Source organism: Lissotriton helveticus, chromosome 3_2 (genome assembly GCF_964261635.1).
Source record: "Lissotriton helveticus chromosome 3_2, aLisHel1.1, whole genome shotgun sequence".
In the NCBI taxonomy this organism is placed as follows: Eukaryota; Metazoa; Chordata; class Amphibia; order Caudata; family Salamandridae; genus Lissotriton; species Lissotriton helveticus.
In genome coordinates, this window is record NC_136062.1 from 413,516,596 (window position 1) to 413,530,856 (window position 14,261).

Here is a 14,261-nt window from a genome sequence, read left to right on the forward strand (position 1 = left end):
AAAGTGTTGGCTGCCATCTTGTGCCTCGGTAGACTGAGGCACAAGAAAGCAGAAAAACAAACATGTAAAATGCAAAAAGGGGGCAGGGTAGAAACACCCTGCCCCCTAGGCCTGCTCTGGGTGTTTCACAAGGACCCCAAAGGCCCCCCCCCAAATTTTGTGGTGTCATGTGTGTCATGTGTCATCACGTGTCATGTGTCATGTGATGTCATGTGTCATGTGGTGTCATGTGTCATGTGATGTCATGTGTCATGTGGTGTCATGTGGTGTCATGTGTCATCATGTGTTGCCATGTGACGTCATGTGTCATGTGATGTCATGTGGTGTCATGTCATTACGTGTCATGTGTCATGTGGTGTCATGTGTCATGTGGTGTCATGTGTTATGTGATGTCATGTGTCATGTGTTGTCATGTGTCATGTGGTGTCATATGTCATGTGATGTCATGTGTCATGAGGTGTCATGTGGTGTCATGTGTCATGTGTCATGTGATGTCATGTGTCATGTGGTGACATGTGGTGTCATGTCATATATCGTCATGTGTCATGTGATATCATGTGTCATGTGTTGTCATGTGATGTCATGTGTCATATGGTGTCATGTGTCATGTGGTGTCATGTGTCATATGTCATCATGTGTCATGTGTTGTCATGTGGTGTCATGTGGTGACATGTCATGTGTCATGTGTCAAGTGGTGTCATGTGTCATGTGCTGTCATGTGTCATGTGTCATGTGGTGTCATATGTCATGTGTCGTCATGTGTCATGTGGTGTCATGTGGTGTCATTTGTCATCATGTGTTGTCATGTGTCATCATGTGGTCCATGTGACGTCATGTGTCATCATGTGTCATGTGTTGTCATATGGTGTCATGTGTCATCACGTGTCATGTGTCATGTGGTGTCACGTATCATGTGGTGTCATGTATCATATAGTGTCATGTGTCATGTGATGTCATGTGTCATGTGTTGTCATGTGATGTCATGTGTCATGTGGTGTCATGTGTCATGTAATGTCATGTGTCATGCGGTGTCATGTGTCATGTGTCATGTGGTGCCAAGTGTCATGTGGTGTCATGTGTCATGTATCGTCATGTGTCATGTGTTGTCATGTGATGTCATGTGTCATGTGGTGTCATGTGTCATGTGATGTCATGTGTCATGTGGTGTCATGTGTCATCATGTGTCATATGGTGTCATGTGTCATCACGTGTCATGTGTCATGTGGTGTCATGTGTTTTGTGGTGTCATGTGTCATGTATCGTCATGTGTCATGTGATGTCATGTGTCATGTGTTGTCATGTGATATCATGTGTCATGTGGTGTCATGTGGTGTCATGTGTCATGTATCGTCATGTGTCATGTGCCGTCATGTGTCATGTGATGTCATGTGTCATGTGATGTCATGTGTCATGTGTCGTCATGTGTCATCATGTGTCATGTGTTGTCTTGTGGTGTCATGTGTCATCACGTGTCTTGTGTCACGTGGTGTCATGAGGTGTCATGTGGTGTCATATGTCATGTGTCATGTATCGTCATGTGATGTGTCATGTGTCATGTGGTGTCACGTGTCATGTATCGTCATGTGTCATGTGATGTCATGTGTCATGTGTTGTCATGTGTCATGTGGTATCATGTGTCATGTATCGTCATGTGTCATGTGTCATGTGTTGTCATGTGATGTCATGTGTCATGTGGTGTCATGTGTCATGTGATGTCATGTGTCATGTGTTGTCATGTGTCATGTGGTGTCATGTGATGTCATGTGTCATGTGGTGTCATGTGTCATCATGTGTCATGTATTGTCACGTGGTGTCATGAGCTGAATGTGTCATGTGGTGTCATGTGTCATGAGGTGTCATGTGGTGTCATGTGTCATGTATCGTCATGTGTCATGTGATGTCATGTGTCATGTGGTGACATGTGGTGTCATGTGTCATGTATCATCATGTGTCATGTGTCATGTGATGTCATGTGTCATGTGTTGTCATGTATCATGTGATGTCATGTGTCATGTGTTGTCATGTGATGTCATGTGTCATGTGGTGTCATATGTCATGTGATGTCATGTGTCATGCAGTGTCATGTGTCATGTGTTGCCAAGTGTCATGTGGTGTCATGTGTCATGTATCGTCATGTGTCATGTGATGTCATGTGTCATGTGTTGTCATGTGATGTCATGTGTCATGTGGTGTCATGTGTCATGTGATGTCATGTGTCATGTGGTGTCATGTGTCATGTGTTGCCAAGTGTCATGTGGTGTCATGTGTCATGTATCGTCATGTGTCATGTGATGTCATGTGTCATGTGTTGTCATGTGATGTCATGTGTCATGTGGTGTCATGTGTCATGTGATGTCATGTGTCATGTGGTGTCATGTGTCATCATGTGTCATATGGTGTCATGTGTCATCACGTGTCATGTTTAATGTATCGTCATGTGTCATGTGATGTCATGTGTCATGTGTTGTCATGTGATGTCATGTGTCATGTGGTGTCATGTGGTGTCATGTGTCATGTATCGTCATGTGTCATGTGATGTCATGTGTCATGTGTTGTCATGTGATGTCATGTGTCATGTGGTGTCATGTGTCATGTGATGTCATGTGTCATGTGTCGTCATGTGTCATGTGTTGTCTTGTGGTGTCATGTGTCATCACGTGTCTTGTGTCACGTGGTGTCATGTGTCATGTATCGTCATGTGTCATGTGATGTCATGTGTCAAGTGTTGTCATGTGATGTCATGTGTCATGTGGTGTCATGTGTCATGTGATGTCATGTGTCATGTGGTGTCATGTGTCATCATGTGTCATATGGTGTCATGTGTCATCACGTGTCATGTTTAATGTATCGTCATGTGTCATGTGATGTCATGTGTCATGTGTTGTCATGTGATGTCATGTGTCATGTGGTGTCATGTGGTGTCATGTGTCATGTATCGTCATGTGATGTCATGTGTCATGTGTTGTCATGTGATGTCATGTGTCATGTGGTGTCATGTGTCATGTGATGTCATGTGTCATGTGTCGTCATGTGTCATGTGTTGTCTTGTGGTGTCATGTGTCATCACGTGTCTTGTGTCATGTGGTGTCATGTGTCATGAGGTGTCATGTGGTGTCATGTGTCATGTGTCATGTATCGTCATATGTCATGTGATGTCATGTGTCATGTGTCATGTGTTGTCATGTGTCATGTGGTGTCATGTGTCATGTATCGTCATGTGTCATGTGATGTCATGTGTCATGTGTTGTCATGTGATGTCATGTGTCATGTGGTGTCATGTGGTATCATGTGTCATGTATCGTCATGTGTCATGTGTCATGTGTTGTCATGTGTCATGTGATGTCATGTGTCATGTGGTGTCATGTGGTGTCATGTGTCATGTATCGTCATGTGTCGTGATGTCATGTGTCATGTGTTGTCATGTGATGTCATGTGTCATGTGGTGTCATGTGTCATGTGGTGTCATGTGTCATGTGTTGCCATGTGTCATGTGGTGTCATGTGATGTCATGTGTCATGTGGTGTCATGTTTCATCATGTGTCATGTGTTGTCACGTGGTGTCATCACATGTCTTGTTTCATGTGGTGTCATGTGTCATGAGGTGTCATGTGGTGTCATGTGTCATGTATCATCATGTGTCATGTGATGTCATGTGTCATGTGGTGTCATGTGTCATGTATCATCATGTGTCATGTGGTGTCATGTGTCATCACGTGTCTTGTGTCACGTGGTGTCATGTGTCATGAGGTATCATGTGGTGTCATGTGTCATGTGTCATGTATCGTCATGTGTCATGTGATATCATGTGTCATGTGATGTCATATGTCATGTGGTGACATGTGGTGTCATGTGTCATGTATCGTCATGTGTCGTGATGTCATGTGTCATGTGTTGTCATGTGATGTCATGTGTCATGTGGTGTCATGTGTCATGTGGTGTCATGTGTCATGTATCATGTGGAGTCATATGTCATGTGTCAAAAAATGTATATATCTAGAGGAGCTTACTGTAATATTACTAAAAGCTTACTGTACTCTGTACCTTTCCGAGCACGAGCTGAATGCTAATTGGCTGTCAACTGTCTGTCAATACTCCAACCAGAAAGTGTTGGCAGCCATCTTGTGCCTCGGTAGACTGAGGCACAAGAAAGCACAAAAACAAACGTGTAAAACGCAAAAAGGGGGCAGGGTAGAAACACCCTGCCCCCTAGGCCTGCTCTGGGTGTTTTACAAGGACCCCAAAGGCCCCCCCCCAAATTTTTGGGGGGACAAAAACCACGGGGGACGAGTACCATACGAGTCCTGAAAGCTTACTGTAAGCTTACTGTACTATGTACCTGCGCGAGCTGAATGCTAATTGGCTATCAACTGTCTGTCAACACTCCAAACCAGGAAGTGTTGGCCGCCATCTTGTGCCTCGGTAGACTGAGGCACAAGAAAGCAGAAAAACAAACAAGTAGAACGCAAAAAGGGGGCAGGGTAGAAACCCCCTGACCCCCTAGGCCTGCTCAGGGATCCCACAAGGACCCACAAGGCCCCCCATTATTTTTTTTTACAAAAACTGCAGAGTACGAGTACTGTACAAGCACAGTAAGCTTACTGTAAGCTTACTGTAATCTGTACCTCCCCGAGCACAAGCTGAATGTTAATTGGCTGTCAACTGTCTGTAAACACTCCAAACAATCATGTGTCATGTGTTGTCATGTGGTGTCATGTGTCATCACGTGTCATGTGATGTCATGTGTCATGTGGTGTCATGTGTCATGTGATGTCATATGTCATGTGCTGTCATGTGCTGTCATGTGTCATGTGTCATGTGGTGTCATATGTCATGTGTCATCATGTGTCATCTTGTGTCCTGTGGTGTCATGTGGTGTCATGTGTCATCATGTGTTGTCATGTGTCATCATGTAGTGCCATGTGATGTCATGTGTTGTCAGTCATGTGGTGTCATGTGGTGTCATGTGTCATCATGTGTCATGTGTTGTCATGTGGTGTTATGTGTCATCACGTGTCATGTGTCATGTGGTGTCATGTGTCATGTGGTGTCATGTGTCATGTGTCATGTGACATGACATGTGATGTCATGTGTCATGGGGCGTCATGTGTCATGTGATGTCATGTGTCATGTAGTGTCATGTGTCATCATGTGTCATCATGTGTCATGTGTTGTCATGTGTCATGTGGTGTCATGTGTCATGTATCGTCATGTGTCATGTGATGTCATGTGTCATGTGTTGTCATGTGATGTCATGTGGTGTTATGTGTCATGTGGTGTCATGTGTCATGTATCGTCATGTGTCATGTGTCATGTGTTGTCATGTGATGTCATGTGTCATGTGGTGTCATGTGTCATGTGATGTCATGTGTCATGTGTTGTCATGTGTCATGTGGTGTCATGTGATGTCATGTGTCATGTGGTGTCATGTGTCCTCATGTGTCATGTGTTGTCACGTGGTGTCATGTATCATCACATGTCTTGTGTCATGTGGTGTCATGTGTCATGAGGTGTCATGTGTCATGTATCGTCCTGTGTCATGTGATGTCATGTGGTGTCATGTGTCATGTGATGTCATGTGTCATGTGGTGACATGTGGTGTCATGTGTCATGTATTGTGTGTCATGTATCATCATGTGTCATGTGGTGTCATGTGATGTCATGTGTCATGTGTTGTCATGTGTCATCACGTCATGTGTCATGTGGTGTCATGTGTGTCATGTGTCATCACATGTCATGTGATGTCATGTGTCATGTGGTGTCATGTGTCATGTGATGTCATGTGTCATGTGGTGTCATGTGGTGTCATGTGTCATCATGTGTTGCCATGTGACGTCATGTGTCATGTGATGTCATGTGGTGTCATGTGGTGTCGTGTCATTACGTGTCATGTGTCATGTGGTGTCATGTGTCATGTGGTGTCATGTGTCATGTGATGTCATGTGTCATGTGTTGTCATGTGTCATGTGGTGTCATGTGTCATGTGATGTCATGTGCCATGTGGTGTCATGTGTCATCACGTGTCATGTGGTGTCATGTGGTGTCATGTGTCCTGTATTGTCATGTGTCATGTGATGTCATGTGTCATGTGTTGTCATGTGATGTCATGGGTCATGTGGTGTCATGTGTCATGTGGTGTCATGTGTCATGTATCGTCATGTATTGTCATGTGTCATGTGATGTCATGTGTCATATGTTATCCTGAGATGTCATGTGTCATGTGGTGTCATTTGGTATCATGTGTCATGTATCGTCATGTGTCATGTGATGTCATGTGTCATGTGTTGTCATGTGGTGTCATGGGTCATTTGGTGTCATGTGTCATGTATCGTCATGTGTCATGTGATGTTATGTGTCATGTGTTGTCGTGATGTCATGAGTCATCACATGTCTTGTGTCACATGGTGTCATGTGTCATGAGGTGTCATGTGGTGTCATGTGTCATGTGTCATGTGTCATGTGATGTCATGTGTCATGTGATGTCATGTGTCATGTGGTGACATGTGGTGTCATGTGTCATGTATCATCATGTGTCATGTGGTGTCATGTATTGACATGATGTCATGTGTCAATGTGGTGTCATGTGTCATGTGGTGTCATGTGTCATGTGGAGTCATATGTCATGTTTCAAAAAATTTATATATCTAGAGGAGCTTACTGTAAGATTACTGTAAGCTTACTGTACTCTGTACCTTTCCGAGCATGAGCTGAATGCTAATTGGCTGGTAACTGTCTGTCAATACTCCAAACCAGAAAGTGTTGGCAGCCATCTTGTGCCTCGGTAGACTGAGGCACAAGAAAGCAGAAAAACAAACATGTAAAATGCAAAAAGGTGGCAGGGTAGAAACATCCTGCCCCCTAGGCCTGCTCTGGGTGTTTCACAAGGACCCCAAAGCCCCCCCCCCAAATTTTGTGGTGTCATGTGTGTCATGTGTCATCACGTGTCATGTGTCATGTGATGTCATGTGTCATGTGGTGTCATGTGTCATGTGATGTCATGTGTCATGTGGTGTCATGTGGTGTCATGTGTCATCATGTGTTGCCATGTGACGTCATGTGTCATGTGATGTCATGTGGTGTCATGTGGTGTCGTGTCATTACGTGTCATGTGTCATGTGGTGTCATGTGTCATGTGGTGTCATATGTCATGTGATGTCATGTGTCATGTGTTGTCATGTGTCATGTGGTGTCATGTGTCATGTGATGTCATGTGTCATGAGGTGTCATGTGGTATCATGTGTCATGTGTCATGTGATGTCATGTGTCATGTGGTGACATGTGGTGTCATGTCTCATGTATCGTCATGTGTCATGTGATATCATGTGTCATGTGTTGTCATGTGATGTAATGTGTCATATGGTGTCATGTGTCATGTGGTGTCATGTGTCATATGTCATCATGTGTCATGTGTTGTCATGTGGTGTCATGTGGTGACATGTCATGTGTCATGTGTCAAGTGGTGTCATGTGTCATGTGCTGTCATGTGCTGTCATGTGTCATGTGTCATGTGGTGTCATATGTCATGTGTCGTCATGTGTCATGTGGTGTCATTTGTCATCATGTGTTGTCATGTGTCATCATGTGGTGCCATGTGACGTCATGTGTCATCATGTGTCATGTGTTGTCATATGGTGTCATGTGTCATCACGTGTCATGTGTCATGTGGTGTCATGTATCATGTGGTGTCATGTATCATATAGTGTCATGTGTCATGTGATGTCATGTGTCATGTGTTGTCATGTGATGTCATGTGTCATGTGGTGTCATGTGTCATGTGATGTCATGTGTCATGCGGTGTCATGTGTCATGTGTCATGTGGTGCCAAGTGTCATGTGGTGTCATGTGTCATGTATCGTCATGTGTCATGTGATGTCATGTGTCATGTGTTGTCATGTGATGTCATGTGTCATGTGGTGTCATGTGTCCTGTGATGTCATGTGTCATGTGGTGTCATGTGTCATCATGTGTCATATGGTGTCATGTGTCATCACGTGTCATGTGTCATGTGGTGTCATGTGTTTTGTGGTGTCATGTGTCATATATCGTCTTTTGTCATGTGATGTCATGTGTCATCATGTAGTGCCATGTGATGTCATGTGTTGTCAGTCATGTGGTGTCATGTGGTGTCATGTGTCATCATGTGTCATGTGTTGTCATGTGGTGTTATGTGTCATCACGTGTCATGTGTCATGTGGTGTCATGTGTCATGTGGTGTCATGTGTCATGTGTCATGTGACATGACATGTGATGTCATGTGTCATGGGGCGTCATGTGTCATGTGATGTCATGTGTCATGTAGTGTCATGTGTCATCATGTGTCATGTGGTGTCATGTGTCATCATGTGTCATGTGTTGTCATGTGTCATGTGGTGTCATGTGTCATGTATCGTCATGTGTCATGTGATGTCATGTGTCATGTGTTGTCATGTGATGTCATGTGTCATGTGGTGTTATGTGTCATGTGGTGTCATGTGTCATGTATCGTCATGTGTCATGTGTCATGTGTTGTCATGTGATGTCATGTGTCATGTGGTGTCATGTGTCATGTGATGTCATGTGTCATGTGTTGTCATGTGTCATGTGGTGTCATGTGATGTCATGTGTCATGTGGTGTCATGTGTCCTCATGTGTCACGTGTTGTGACGTGGTGTCATGTATCATCACATGTCTTGTGTCATGTGGTGTCATGTGTCATGAGGTGTCATGTGTCATGTATCGTCCTGTGTCATCTGATGTCATGTGGTGTCATGTGTCATGTGATGTCATGTGTCATGTGGTGACATGTGGTGTCATGTGTCATGTATTGTGTGTCATGTATCATCATGTGTCATGTGGTGTCATGTGATGTCATGTGTCATGTGTTGTCATGTGTCATCACGTCATGTGTCATGTGGTGTCATGTGTGTCATGTGTCATCACATGTCATGTGATGTCATGTGTCATGTGGTGTCATGTGTCATGTGATGTCATGTGTCATGTGGTGTCATGTGGTGTCATGTGTCATCATGTGTTGCCATGTGACGTCATGTGTCATGTGATGTCATGTGGTGTCATGTGGTGTCGTGTCATTACGTGTCATGTGTCATGTGGTGTCATGTGTCATGTGGTGTCATGTGTCATGTGATGTCATGTGTCATGTGTTGTCATGTGTCATGTGGTGTCATGTGTCATGTGATGTCATGTGCCATGTGGTGTCATGTGTCATCACGTGTCATGTGGTGTCATCTGTCATGTGGTGTCATGTGTCCTGTATTGTCATGTGTCATGTGATGTCATGTGTCATGTGTTGTCATGTGATGTCATGGGTCATGTGGTGTCATGTGTCATGTGGTGTCATGTGTCATGTATCGTCATGTATTGTCATGTGTCATGTGATGTCATGTGTCATATGTTATCCTGAGATGTCATGTGTCATGTGGTGTCATTTGGTATCATGTGTCATGTATCGTCATGTGTCATGTGATATCATGTGTCATGTGTTGTCATGTGGTGTCATGGGTCATTTGGTGTCATGTGTCATGTATCGTCATGTGTCATGCGATGTTATGTGTCATGTGTTGTCGTGATGTCATGAGTCATCACGTGTCTTGTGTCACATGGTGTCATGTGTCATGAGGTGTCATGTGGTGTCATGTGTCATGTGTCATGTGTCATATGATGTCATGTGTCATGTGATGTCATGTGTCATGTGGTGACATGTGGTGTCATGTGTCATGTATCATCATGTGTCATGTGGTGTCATGTATTGACATGATGTCATGTGTCAATGTGGTGTCATGTGTCATGTGGTGTCATGTGTCATGTGGAGTCATATGTCATGTTTCAAAAAATGTATATATCTAGAGGAGCTTACTGTAAGATTACTGTAAGCTTACTGTACTCTGTACCTTTCCGAGCATGAGCTGAATGCTAATTGGCTGGTAACTGTCTGTCAATACTCCAAACCAGAAAGTGTTGGCAGCCATCTTGTGCCTCGGTAGACTGAGGCACAAGAAAGCAGAAAAACAAACATGTAAAATGCAAAAAGGGGGCAGGGTAGAAACACCCTGCCCCCTAGGCCTGCTCTGGGTGTTTCACAAGGACCCCAAAGCCCCCCCCCAAATTTTGTGGTGTTCATGTGTGTCATGTGTCATCACGTGTCATGTGTCATGTGATGTCATGTGTCATGTGGTGTCATGTGTCATGTGATGTCATGTGTCATGTGGTGTCATTTGGTGTCATGTGTCATCATGTGTTGCCATGTGACGTCATGTGTCATGTGATGTCATGTGGTGTCATGTGGTGTCGTGTCATTACGTGTCATGTGTCATGTGGTGTCATGTGTCATGTGGTGTCATGTGTCATGTGATGTCATGTGTCATGTGTTGTCATGTGTCATGTGGTGTCATGTGTCATGTGATGTCATGTGTCATGAGGTGTCATGTGGTATCATGTGTCATGCGTCATGTGATGTCATGTGTCATGTGGTCACATGTGGTGTCATGTCTCATGTATCGTCATGTGTCATGTGATATCATGTGTCATGTGTTGTCATGTGATGTCATGTGTCATATGGTGTCATGTGTCATGTGGTGTCATGTGTCATATGTCATCATGTGTCATGTGTTGTCATGTGGTGTCATGTGGTGACATGTCATGTGTCATGTGTCAAGTGGTGTCATGTGTCATGTGCTGTCATGTGCTGTCATGTGTCATGTGTCATGTGGTGTCATATGTCATGTGTCGTCATGTGTCATGTGGTGTCATTTGTCATCATGTGTTGTCATGTGTCATCATGTGGTGCCATGTGACGTCATGTGTCATCATGTGTCATGTGTTGTCATATGGTGTCATGTGTCATCACGTGTCATGTGTCATGTGGTGTCATGTATCATGTGGTGTCATGTATCATATAGTATCATGTGTCATGTGATGTCATGTGTCATGTGTTGTCATGTGATGTCATGTGTCATGTGGTGTCATGTGTCATGTGATGTCATGTGTCATGCGGTGTCATGTGTCATGTGTCATGTGGTGCCAAGTGTCATGTGGTGTCATGTGTCATGTATCGTCATGTGTCATGTGATGTCATGTGTCATGTGTTGTCATGTGATGTCATGTGTCATGTGGTGTCATGTGTCCTGTGATGTCATGTGTCATGTGGTGTCATGTGTCATCATGTGTCATATGGTGTCATGTGTCATCACGTGTCATGTGTCATGTGGTGTCATGTGTTTTGTGGTGTCATGTGTCATATATCGTCATTTGTCATGTGATGTCATGTGTCATGTGTTGTCATGTGATGTCATGTGTCATGTGGTATCATGTGGTGTCATGTGTCATGTATCATCATGTGTCATGTGATGTCTTGTGGTGTCATGTGTCATCACGTGTCTTGTGTCACGTGGTGTCATGAGGTGTCATGTGGTGTCATGTGTCATGTGTCATGTATCGTCATGTGATGTGTCATGTGTCATGTGGTGTCACGTGTCATGTATCGTCATGTGTCATGTGATGTCATGTGTCATGTGTTGTCATGTGATGTCATGTGTCATGTGGTGTCATGTGTCATGTGGTATCATGTGTCATGTATCGTCATGTGTCATGTGTCATGTGTTAAAAGGAGTGGGACTGTGTCCAGTCCCCAGCAAATGCACAGCGCTATGCCATCTTTGGCCAGCTTTTTCCAACTTTTATCATTTTAATCCATTATTATCCGTTTTATCATTTTTTATCCACTTTTGTAGAGACGGGACCACACGCTCCGTGTACATGTTATTTGCAAATTTCTACTGTTCAAATGGTGTCACTCTGGACTTTTCCAAGAACATGATAGATACATGAATTCTTTCAAGGCAGTGTTTATTCAAATAAAATCACCCAATGCATTTCGGGCTGTCGCGCCCTTCTTCGGGGGTCACTGTAAATGATCACAAAACAATATAATTACCCAACTGTTAACACAAAGTTTTCACGTTTATCAATATAACTATAACATTCTACTACAAAAACATGTCATGTCTATTACTCAAAATGAATCACGGTATTATGATTATCCAGTGAACCACTATGTACCTTTGTTTCTAACCCTTCCTATCAAGATTACTCCTTCCCGACCTCAATATTCTGCTATGCCACCCAGTATCCTCCATCAATCCCTCATCATGCAGATTTCACATTGCTATGTATCTAAAGCAGCGTTCTATTCAAAAGCTAGAAAGTGACTGTTTGTTTCTGCCCCTGGTAACTATAACGGAAACCCCATGTAATAGCACATTTCACTCACTTATTTTTTCACTCGTTTTTTGACTAGCGGTATAGAAACCTTCTGCGCTATTTTACCGGCACTAAACATCCGCTAAAAAAACACCTCCCTCCATATTATAAATTCGTTGGTCTGAACCCTTAAATGTCACATACCTGCCATTCACAATCGGAAGCAAACAAACAGAATCTGCCACTGCTTACTGCGCCAGCCTGTTACATCCCACAATCCCTCCCTGTATTTCACCTCCGTGCCTGTGACCCTGATTGGTCCAAAGTTGTTTGAAAAAAGGTACCATTTTAGTCCGTGCTAGTATTGGTTCCACCTGATATATATTACTAAAAGACTTCATTTCCCATGGTGCACTACCCTGAAGTCAAGCCCACTGGGACTCCCTATAATCACACACCGAGATTGTACCCAGTCCCTTAATAAACGTGAAGATAAACGTGCTTGTGTATTATATATAAAGAACAGTCTTTCATTGCTCATTGTTTCACTGCTTCTTTCCTGAACCACGGTGATATATCTTGCGTGTGGACTCGACAATTGTTCCATATTCGTTCCTTCATCTTGGGTGCAGTCCTGGTTTTGGGCAAAAGTTAAGATGCGTTTTTGTGGAGTCAGGACGCACACCTGTGCTTCAATTTCAAACCAGTAATTTAGTCCAACATTTTTCTTTGCATGCGTGCTATTAACTGAAGTGCCCCGCCCAAGGGCACCGGGTACTAACATCAAAAGGAGTGGGACTGTGTCCAGTCCCCAGCAAATGCACAGCGCTATGCCATCTTTGGCCAGCTTTTTCCAACTTTTATCATTTTAATCCATTATTATCCGTTTTATCATTTTTTATCCACTTTTGTAGAGACGGGACCACACGCTCCGTGTACATGTTATTTGCAAATTTCTACTGTTCAAATGGTGTCACTCTGGACTTTTCCAAGAACATGATAGATACATGAATTCTTTCAAGGCAGTGTTTATTCAAATAAAATCACCCAATGCATTTCGGGCTGTCGCGCCCTTCTTCGGGGGTCACTGTAAATGATCACAAAACAATGTAATTACCCAACTGTTAACACAAAGTTTTCACGTTTATCAATATAACTATAACATTCTACTACAAAAACATGTCATGTCTATTACTCAAAATGAATCACGGTATTATGATTATCCAGTGAACCACTATGTACCTTTGTTTCTAACCCTTCCTATCAAGATTACTCCTTCCCGACCTCAATATGTGTCATGTGTTGTCATGTGATGTCATATGTCATGTGGTGTCATGTGTCATGTGATGTCATGTGTCATGAATCGTCATGTGTCATGTGTTGTCTTGTGGTATCATGTGTCATGTGTCATGTATCGTCATGTGATGTGTCATGTGTCATGTGGTGTCACGTGTCATGTATCGTCATGTGTCATGTGATGTCATGTGTCATGTGTTGTCATGTGATGTCATGTGTCATGTGGTGTCATGTGTCATGTGGTATCATGTGTCATGTATCGTCATGTGTCATGTGTCATGTGTTGTCATGTGGTGTCATGTGTCATGTGATGTCATGTGTCATGTGTTGTCATGTGTCATGTGGTGCCATGTGATGTCATGTGTCATGTGATGTCATGTGTCATGTATTGTCACGTGGTGTCATGAGCTGAATGTGTCATGTGGTGTCATGTGTCATGAGGTGTCATGTGGTGTCATGTGTCATGTATCGTCATGTGTCATGTGATGTCATGTGTCATGTGGTGACATGTGGTGTCATGTGTCATGTATCATCATGTGTCATGTGTCATGTGATGTCATGTGTCATGTGTTGTCATGTATCATGTGATGTCATGTGTCATGTGTTGTCATGTGATGTCATGTGTCATGTGGTGTCATGTGTCATGTGATGTCATTTGTCATGCGGTGTCATGTGTCATGTGTTGCCAAGTGTCATGTGGTGTCATTCGTCATGTATCGTCATGTGTCATGTGATGTCATGTGTCATGTGTTGTCATGTGATGTCATGTGTCA